This window comes from Aphelocoma coerulescens, chromosome 1, assembly GCF_041296385.1.
Source record: "Aphelocoma coerulescens isolate FSJ_1873_10779 chromosome 1, UR_Acoe_1.0, whole genome shotgun sequence".
Taxonomy (NCBI): Eukaryota; Metazoa; Chordata; class Aves; order Passeriformes; family Corvidae; genus Aphelocoma; species Aphelocoma coerulescens.
In genome coordinates this window covers 33,635,952-33,647,008 of record NC_091013.1, presented here as the reverse complement: position 1 = coordinate 33,647,008, position 11,057 = coordinate 33,635,952, and positions in this window count along the sequence as shown.

The window sequence follows — 11,057 nt, the reverse complement described above, 5'->3', positions numbered from 1 at the left end:
TTTTTTTTCAAAATTGGCAGTCTGTGCTTGTATGCCCTTGCTTCACTTTAAAATTTCGTATTGCACTGAATGGGGATAGTTTAATATAGAAACCTGTGTCTCACCCAGCAGATACAATTTCTCATTTAAATTCTTTTTCCTGGAGTGTTACACTAAGAAGCTCAGAAGCACAGGAAAGAAAGTGCTCAACTATAGCCAGTAGTGGACAGTTATCTTTTATCTGAGCTGGACAAACTCACTGCCCACAAATGGCTCTTCATGCAGCAGCCTGAGGGAGGCTCTGGCAGAACAGGGAACCAGGGGAGGTTTCAGTAAGCATGTGGGGAAGTAGGGATCTGTTTGTAGATTCCCACATCCTCCCACAGCAGTTCTTGCATCCAGCTTCTCCTCACACTGTTGGTGTCTGACCAGGAATGCCTCGCTGCTCTCTGAGGAATTTTACATAACAGTCTGGCTGGTCAGCTGAGGCGGGTGAGCATCAGTCAGCCAAGTGCTCTGCCTGTTCTCATGTGTGATGGTGTCTGGCCCTCGCCTGGCATGCCTCTGGTATAGTTTCAGGTGGTGGCTTGTGGAGATGGGGTGAAGAATAAATTTTTCAGGAGTTTCTTGATAAAATAAGGACCTTTATTAGCTTTGAAAACTGACCTTGTGAATTGATAAGGAGACACATGTTTCTGCCTAAACCCTTTGAGACAGGGGATTAGGTTCCTGGTCCTCAGACACTGTGACACTTCAGAAACATTTGCCATTGGTGTCGAGATGAAATAAAGAATTCAGAAATAGGAAGCACCATGAAGATTCCCTGAAGGACAGTCTAGTGGTTGTGCTGAGCTAGGCCTTGAGATACACAAACAGGGAAGAAAGAAATTTCAAGCTTCATCTTACCCACAGGAAATTAGTGCCATAACCACAGGCTGACAAGTGTCCTTTTCTCTGACCCAAGAGATAAACAGAAATGGTATGGTCAACCAGTTTACAGAAACTGGTATAGCTCAAACAGCTTGTATTGGTACATATTAGCAGTAGACTATCCAACATCAGGTCAAATGCTGGTCTGGTGGGATATTCAAACACAAATCTAGTTTTAGACCAGAGATTTTAACCCAGCTTCCCTGTATTTCCAGTGAACCCTTGGTCTTCCTGATACTTCAGAGTCCTTCTTTCAGTTTGTTTTTAACCAGAATATTTGCAGTTGTCTAGGAAAAACCTTATTCTAATAAAATATCACTTACAATGAAGTGTCATGGGTCAGGAGCTCCTTGCAGCAGGAAGTTGTGGATAGTTGGTATTTTCATGGGTTCAGCAGGTGTCTGGATGTGTTCTTGCCCTGGCAGTCCAACAGGGGCTGCAGAGAACAAAGCTACCTGGTCAGGAGCTACAAGACTTTGTAGACTGGGGAAGGCAGGACATGAGATTTAGGGCAGAGGGGATGTAGCTCTGAGCTATCCTGGGATGGTCAGTCCCTAAGTATGGCCTTGGATGTCTATGAGCAGATTTGCTGAGTAGAGTCTTAACTTTAATCTTCCTGCATTTTGGCAGCAGTGCTGTGGTTCTTCCTCCATACACTGCATCCTTACAGATCACGTATCCTAATGACTGTCTTCCAATCTAATGTACATGTTCTGGAGGAGAAATATTTTTTGCAAATATTTCAATGTAGGAAAGGAATGAAAGGCAAGTTTCTTGTGTCATGGTGTATTTGTTGTTTTGTTCAGCTGCAGGCTTTTAAGTTCATATGCAAGTTTGGGCAGCAGCTAGTGTATCATGCTTGTGCCTGCCTCCAAGCAATTTTCCTAGCTGAGTAAAAATAAAAAAAAACTGAAAATGAATGGAGTTTAAAACAAGAAAATGTGAATTTAGACTCAGAGAAGCATCTTTGAAAAAAAATAGATATAACAATCACACACAACCACTTACAGTTAGAACTCTTATTTGTTTTAAGAATCTAAAGGCTTTTGCTCTATGGCTGTAACCTTGGTGACCTGTGATGTGTTAGCATTTCATGTCAGGCTGTTAGGGAGCATTCCTTTCCTCCTGAGCATTGTACAATGCTGTAGCATTTTTTCTTCTCAAGGAGGAAGCTGAGTAATTTCAGTGAACATTATGGGCTTTGATATCAATGAATAATCTAATGTGGGTTTTTTCAAAGTACCATGTGGTAAAGAATTTTCTTGTTTTTGTCCTTCATGTTTCTTGTGCATTGTCCTTGTTACCTCCCCAAACCCACTAAGCAGCAAACTTTTTCACACCATCCATGGCACTTCTATCTAGATCTGCCAGGTTGGACAGGATGACTTTTCTTAATCCATCCTTGAGGACAGTTATTTAGGAGTTCTTAACTAATGGTGTCTACAGTTGCAAGTTTGTCTTTGTAGTTTTTTCTCTTTGGGATGTGGGTGTTAATTTTTCACACATTTTCCTTTCCTCCATTTTCTATGACTACTCATGGATGCCAGTTCCAGTCCTACTGGGCACACTGGAAGGTGGATTAGAAGTGTGTGTCTGAACCAAATCTCCACAGCACCTCCCTGTGCTGTGCTTTAGTTTGTGTGGGGGAACAGTATCACAGTGCACAAACTTTACTTTCAGCTGGGATTTAACCAAGAGATGTGCTCTCACCGCTGCTGGGTCCATGGGACCACACAAGGGCCAGTCTACATTAAAGCTTTCTGAGATGTAAGGAGTGTACAGTTTAGGTCTTCAGCACCAGTCCTTCACCCTACAGATTCATTCCTATTGTGCCACACCAATTACTAACACAGATGTAGCCACAGATGGCTCAGGGAGTACTTTTGTCTTCTTTTATTACTATTTGGAACAATAAAGCCAGTGCAAGATGATATATGAGATATTGTAATGTGCTTCTGTTCCTGACTCCCTCTGGTGTTTTTCCAGCCCAGAACAAATGGTGTACTTCTCTCCTTACTAGGTCAGTTGTCTAATATCTCTCTTTTGCCATGTTGACATCAGTTTTTTGCTTCTCTGTTACACTCTCTGTGTGTGATGCACTCAAATGCAGTTGAGGTTTCAACTCCTGATTAAATACCAAAATCTCTGAAACCCTGAAACCAGGCAAACTTTTCTTTGCAGTGGCACTGGATGCTTTAGCTAGAGGCCAGAAAGTCTCTCAATAATCTAAATGGCAACTGGTCATCAAAAAACTAGAAGAACTTTACATACAATCACACCTGACTTGGTTTGATGTTGAGCAGGAGCTGGTGTATCAGAAGACACTCATACACTCCTTTTTCTGTTTTCAAGGAAATTCTCAGCAGGTAAGTACTAATCTGTGCATCACTTGGTCATGTCTCCCCAGCCAGCATGGGACATCTTTGGTGTTGTGTACCCACATTCTATCACCCATATGCGCCCAATATGTGAAGGTTATAATGGCAGGGTGTGTATCTTTATAAAGGTTGTGTGGTCATTAATGTAATGAGAATACACTATTCTGCTAACATTTTCTGTACATCTGATTTCATACTGGGTCCTTTTCTTGGCTGTTCAAGTGCTAGAGTGTATTTGGTAAGGTAGGTGGTAAGGAAATCATCCTGAGTGCCATGTCCAATAAGATCCTGATGAAACTCCTGCATTTACTGAAGATTATATGATTGAGGATGTCAGCAGTCACTCTTTTTTCTCCATTCCCTCTCCCTGTTCCTCATAGCACCTTTTTGCATCTCTTTCTTATCTTATTGTTTATAGCTTAAGTGGGCTTGAGACTCAACTCTGTCATGACACCCATGCTTCAGCTTCACTAACCTAAACGGTCCAAGTTAAATAATATCAAACCAATTCATTTGCACACATGCAGAAAACACAATGAAGCTTAGTGGTTATAGTGTAAAACCATTCTCCCTTGTCCTGTCTCTATCATGTGTAAAAAGTCCCTCTCCATCTATTTTATAACCTCCCTTTAAGTAGCGGAAGGTGCTATAAGGCCTCTCCAAAGTCTTCTCTTCTCCAGGCTGAACAACCCCAACTTTTTCAGACTGTCTTCAGAGGATAGCTGCTCCTATGATCATTTTTGTGCCCTCCTCTGGACTTGCTCCAACACATCCATGTCTGTCTTGTCCTGGAGACTCCAGAGCTGGGCACAGCACTCCAGCTGGGATCACACCAGAGCAGAGCAGAGGGGCAGAATCCCCTCCCTTGCCCTGCTGGCCATGCTGATTTTGATGCAGTCCAGGGCACAATTGGCTTTCTAGGTTGCAAGTGCACATTGCTGGGTCATGTCCAGCTTTTTGTCCACCAGAACCTGCAAGCCCTTCTCTACAGGACTGCTCTCAATGACTTCTTCTCCCAGTCTGTCCTCACATCTGGGACTGCTCGGATCTAGGCGGAGCACCTTACACTTGGACTTGTTGAAATTCACGATGTTCTTATGGCCCACTTCTCAAGCTTTGCCCAGGTTCCCCTGGATGACATCTCTTCCTTTTGTTGTGTTACCTGCAGTGCTCAGCTTTGTGCCATCTGCAAACTTGCAGAGGGAACACTTGATCTCATTGTCTATGTCTTTCAAAGGGCAAAAGATGTTAAAGTTACATGAGAAAGCAGATTGCCATGAGCTTTTTACTCATACTCTGAGTGTTAAAAGGAAGAAAAGCTACTCTACATTCATTTTCTAGAATCCCTTACTATGCCATGCAGAGAATTAAAACCACAGCATGAGTCAGTGACATCCTCTGCAAGGCTGTTGGGCAGGCCCTAACTGAGCTGCAGTACAGCATCTGTGCACCTGTGGGTGCTGGGTGGTACCCCACCTGGACAAGAGAGGCTGCCCAGGCACTTATGCCTGAGGGTCCTACCGAGCCCAGGGAAATCCCCTCGGGCACAAGGGTCCCTTTTAGCAGCTTCCCAAGAGAAACAGGGCCTGAAGCCTTTCAGTTTTGAAACAAGAGTTAGGCTGACAAGAGGAGCACATAACTAAGTCCTTCTCCGGCATGACCTATGGGAAGGCATTTCTACTGGTTCATCAGCCTGGGGGTGGGAGGGGAGGCTGCAGACACCAGCATTCAGCAGCAGCAGCAGCAGGGCTTCCTCCTCTACAGGGAGGGTGAACAAGCTGATCCACTGGAGCTGGAATCATGGGGATCAAAGACCCAGAGACATCCTTCTGGCCACAGGGGCTCAAAACAAAAGAGCAGAGTCATTCCTCTCCTCCCTTGGAAGGTTCATTTTGAGAGTCTTTTGATTTTACTGCTGGAAAATCCAATTGAAATAAAATGTCTGGCTAAACTTGGTATCTTCATCACAAATGAATAATAAGCTCTCTGCATTCTGTGTGTCTCTCAGCTAATGAGTTCTCCTCTTTTATAGAGAAATTCTGAAGACAGATTTTTATTATCTTTTTTTTTTATTATTATTAAGAAAGGGAAAAAAGATAGTCTGAATACAGTACCTCTCAGACATTCAGCCCATCTCAAGGGCTGCCAAAACATGTAGAGTGTGATTACAGCTTCCTATTTCATTGCTGAGTGGCTCTATAAATAACAGTATTCAATGAAAATTGCTGGCAAAAGCATTGCTTTTAAAACATGAAAACGTAAAAAGAAAATCTCAATAACTAAATGCTTTTTTTTTCACCTAAGCCTCCTAAGGCTCTATAGGTCCAAAAGGAACAGATTACTGCAAGGACTTTTGAAATGACTTTTCTCTACTATGAAAACCATTTCTGTTTTCCCTCACTACTATCAAAGATCTGCAAAGCCAAGGTCTAAAAAAGCAAATTCCAGTTGGTACTGAGACTGATTTATTTCCTGAGCTGGAAAATTAACCACAAATGAATTTGAGATCATGAACCGAAAGGAAATCTGTACAGCTAGACTTTCATAGCTTTTGGGGCTTGAGGGGGAATCTTGACTCCATCTCTCCCATTCTTATCCTACATTTGCACATTTCAGCCAGTTTTCCAGGTGTTGGACTGAGATTCATGCCTTGTCTAAGCAGATGTCCTACTGATAGCTGCAGTCCAGGAGACATTGCCAGGCTGCTGTCCTCAGTCGTTTGTTTCAGCACTTAATCAGTGTGATGACTTAAAAAAAAAAAGTAATAAAAATCAGGCTGCATCTTATCTCCTGTTTGAATTTATTTGGCTTCAGCTTCCAGCCTTCACTTTGTGTCATGCCTTTTCCACTAACTTCAAGAGCCCTTTAGAACCAGATATTTTGTCTCTGGGAAGGTGGCCCAGTAAAGGAGTCATTGCTCCATCTTCTTTTTTTTCTTTCCAAAATGGGAACAGATGGAACACCTTCAGTCTCTCTTGTGGCATGGCATTCTCTAGCCCTTGAATTATTTTCATGGAGGTTTTTATTTCTATACTGCCTCCCTCCTTCCAAATTCTATTCCAAAAGGGGAGGCCCAGAACTTTACCCAGCACTTGGTAGGTAACAAATTCTTAATGGAGGGAAAAAGCCAATCTCAATTCTTACCCACCTACACCTTCAAGAATTGTATTTGTCCTTTTGCTTTGTAGTGCAGGAGATTGTAGCCCTGCTTTGTCTGTTAAATGCTGGACCATTTTTCAGGGCCACAGCTCTTTGCTATATAGCTTTTTTTTTTTTTATTATTATTTTTTTTTTTATTTTCTGTAAATAGACTTCAGTCCTTCTTCCTGGACCTATTATTTGCATGGGTCTGTTTGCAGAGATATTTTCCCTGAATGAGCCCAGATGCTAGCTTAAAAACAGTTGACAGCCATAAAAATTCAAATGACATTTCTGACCATTAAGCAAAGGTATCTCAAGAATTTTGGGGCATGTAACCCTAAATAAAGGAGTCTGTGTTCTCAAAGAGAAACTTCTCACACCGGTTCCAGAAATACTTGGGCTAAACAGTTGTTACTGTTTTTCCTTAAATTTTGACAGGAACAAAGGTATGTTTTCTTTTAAAAATGGGTTACATATGTTTATCAGTCATTCACAGATTGTAGACAGCTTTTCCCCTCTTCATGTGTATTGGTTTTGTTTAGCCACATATTATTCTCTGCTCTAGAAATTAAACCAGAGCTACAACTTTTTGGCTTTAATGAAAAGATGAGAAACTAATTAATTTTGTTGGTAATCAGATTATTCTGCATTTACCTGCAGACTGCTTTAAAGTATCACAAAAAAACCCCCCAAAACAAAAAGGATTTATCATTTTGGATGCAACACATTTCACGAACACTTTCAAAGAATTTTGGATGGTACTAAGCAATACATCAGTTGAGCTGCAATTCTAAGCATCAAAGAGAAGCAATTTACTTTCAAATAACTGATATTTTGTTTTAAAATACTGACTATTTGGCTGTCAGAAAAAGTTAATTATTTAGAATTCTTTGTTGCTCTGTTAACTCAGAACTATTTCTGCTATGAGGAAATTTTTGTGAACTTTGATAAATCCAAAGAAGACTATTTTGTCTAACAATTATCCATACTCTAGCAATGATTGTGTATGAAGCAAAAGAGACAAATATCAGTGGTTTTATGTGAGATTCATACATATCTTTGAAAAGTACATAATATTTTCAAATCTCCTGAAGAGTGATCCATGATTAAATTAAAGACTTTGGGATCCAAAAAATTATCTAGTCATTGTCTTCCTCTTTCTTATCACTGCTAGGGTAAGATTTCCAAATTGTATCAGTTAAAGAAAAATCTGTATTCTGTGAACTTTAGAGAGATCAGTTTATCTCTTTGAAGATAATAGTCCTTATTCCCACCAACTCTAGCATTCATTTACACCACTTTGACTGTGAAAATAGGATTTAGAGTAAGTGCAAATGTATCTAGTTCTAACTGCATGGTTGGGAGTAAAGCCATTAGTGTGAGTGTCAGGCCCTACAGTTTTATTTTCTTTCCCCTTATTTGTACCTGTGTCCCACAGTGGGAAGAGGGTGTCATCTCCAGAATATAAGGATAGGGACTAAGAGCAGAGTGACACCAATTGTCACACGGCAAGGTAATAGTTTCTTCCAGCTGTCTCTTGAGCTCTATAACCTGCAAATTATATTTTTCAGGGGCTATATTCCAATAGGTATTTTTAAAGGGATAGCGTGATGATGGAGGGCTAGAGCTAGAGATAAAACAAACTCATCCAAACTTTTCAAAAGCCCAGAGCTGTCTGTGTCCGTAGGTCTGCCCTGATACAAGATGTTCACAGTGCTCACACTTGCTTAGGACAACTTGCTGGCAGCTGGTGTGCTGCCCTGCACCACAGCCAGGGCACTGTGGGATGTTTTTACTTCCACCCAAACAGTTAGAGGCTAAAAAGCTTATAAGAATAAATAAAGAAAGGGAAAGGTGGGTGCACATCTTCCCCACTCTGTTTAGCTGTCACTTACTCTGTTGGTTGATAGTAAGGTTTTGGTTGTGTAAGGCTGTCATGTCACGTTGGACTTTATGTCTGAAAGCCAAAAATACTCGAGGGGCTGGAGGATCATGTGGCTGTTCTTCCAGCCAAGTTTCCCTCAGATCTTTAAGCAGCTGCTTCAGAAATGCATTCTTGCTGCAGACCTTCTGGAGACTTGGAATGACTCGCAAAAGGGCTCGCTAATGACGCTCGTGTGCAGTGAACTTTCTGCCCAGGAGAGCACTGTCTCCCGTGAGCGCCAACAAACACAATCACTCGCTGGGGGCAGCTTGCTTCAGATAATCTGAACAGAGAGGCCACCCTCATTCCCCATTTCAGGAAAACTCACTCGGGTGTGCTCTCACACATAGGCTGAGCATTTTGATGAGCAGAGGTTGTTCCTGTTCTTACAGGAACATGTATTTCCTCAAAGTACCAAAATAATTTATAGCTTTGCTGAATGACATCTGATGGAAAAATGTTATTTGGCAGACAAGGTATACCTTAGTCCTGAGACAAGCTTAAACGTATAGTAAAGCAGGGAATAGAAAATTCCATCCTATCTCCAGCAGCTGCTAGGCTGTGGCGTCACCCCCTCCTCTTAAATGCTTAAAGCAATCCCCAGTTTCTGGAACACTTAAAATTGCTTTAGCACTTCAGAGATTTTATTACTCTCCCTATTTACTGTGGTATTAAAATTCTGCTTCTGTGCTAAATTTGAAGCATCTTCTTCCCAGGGATACCTACATAAAATAATTCACAATTCACCTAAATAAAATAATCACATTCCCATCAACACGAGAAGAGTGTTGGCCATGGGTGAGGGAGGAGGAAAACTGTGATAGGCAGGGAACAGTCACAGAAAGTGGAAATATATCAGTCTCAACACATCTACTCATACTGTGGGTTGGGGCTGCTCTGGTGCTCTTCCTTTCTCACATTTCCTCTGCTCATGCTGCCAGCTTGCCAACACGAAGGGTGCAATTTCTCAGTGTGATTTTGACCTTCTGGCCCTGAGATTCCATCATTGAAGCTTCCCCTTCGAGTCTTGAACTTGGACAATTCCTTTTTGCAATCAAACCTCATCCACAATCTAAGCTTTTCAAGCCTCTGTTTTACATCTTTGAAAGGCTTGATCCAAAGCTGAGTGAAGTCAGAGGAAAGACTCTCCCTAGCCTCAGTGTATTTTGGATAAAGCCCTAAGGCAAGGCTCACATTCCATACATTTTAGCTTGGATTTGGATTTTCATAAGCTTTAACACTCCAGAAAGCTGCCAGCTTCACAAATCTACATCCCATATTATGTGTTTTCAGCTTCTTGGTTTCGTAAGAATGCTTTAAAGCTGAGAGAGGAGTTAATGAATGTTTCAGGACTATAACATGAACCAGTGAGTGACCTCAACAGCACACCAGTTTTCATTGAGGATGCTGTGTTTCCTTCTCTTGCATGAACATTTGCATCTAAGAAGTATGAATGTACATAAAAGCAGGTTCATTTGCAATGAGGAAGGTAAAAAGCTCTGTTCAGCTGGAGGGTGCTAACAGAGTGACCAAATCCAGAAAAGAAAGATATAAATGTGTCTGTTTTCATTTTCACCCTTGCTTACTCAATGTAGGCTCAGTCTGTTTTTGATTTATACCAGAACAGATTATTAGAATACCACTGGAATTTCTAATCCAAACAGATTTATTAGCTCAATCAGGTCTGACCCCATCCTGGCTAAAATCAAAGCAAAATCTGATAGAAACAGAACCAAATCCCTTTGGCTGTCTGGAAAGAAGAAGTACTGTTGATGCCTGAAATCAGTACAGCGACGTCCATTTACAGGGTCACTGTCTGGCTTCTGGAATGCTTTGTTTTTTACCATGACTGTCTCAGAAGAAGATTATTTTTGCATTCATAGCAAAAATAAATATAAAACAGGAAATAGTTTTGTCCTGTGGTGATAATTAATTTCTGAATATAGCCATGAAACTGTTTAGTACAGGAAGGGGAAAAAAATTAAATATATAAAGCAATTTTTTTAAAAAAGGAAACAAAACCTGCAACATTTTTGGAGCACTGAATATGGAAATGAATCTGTGTAAAATACTTACCTTTCTCCTTTAATGTCCCCTCTTTGGTTTAATTATCTTGGATGTATTATGGTCAGCATCAACAAATCATGGGTTTTTTACCTGCAGTGAAGTAAAAACTCCAGCCATATTATCAGGCTATGGAAATTTTACATCCATTTTCAAAAGTATAATTATATAATCAAAAGTAGTATGCGGCTTTGTTTACCACTTTAAATAGTTGCTGCACCAATGGGCATTTCACAAACCAAAGTCCTGATAACACTAGGGCAAAGAAGAGAGCTGAAAATTTCAAATCTATCCCACTGTTACCTTCATTTGCACTTGGGTCCTCCAGGAAAAAAAACTTATTCTGCTTTGCTGCATGTTTACAGTAAAGGGGAAACCAGCAATATCGTGAACTCTGCTCTTCTGCACCTGTTGGCAGTACCTTTTTTCCATGGTACAGTTGCCAAGGCTCTACTGTATGGAGGCTCTAATTCCTTTGTACAAAGAGACTCCTTTTCATCACCTTTTCTATGAAGTAAATTCAGGCTAAAAGCAGACAGGAAAAATGTGACATGAACCCTTATTGTGTATCAGTATTTTGGCTGCAGCAATTTCAAGCACCTGCAGTTTATCAAGTTAAACATAAGAACAACTGACACTGT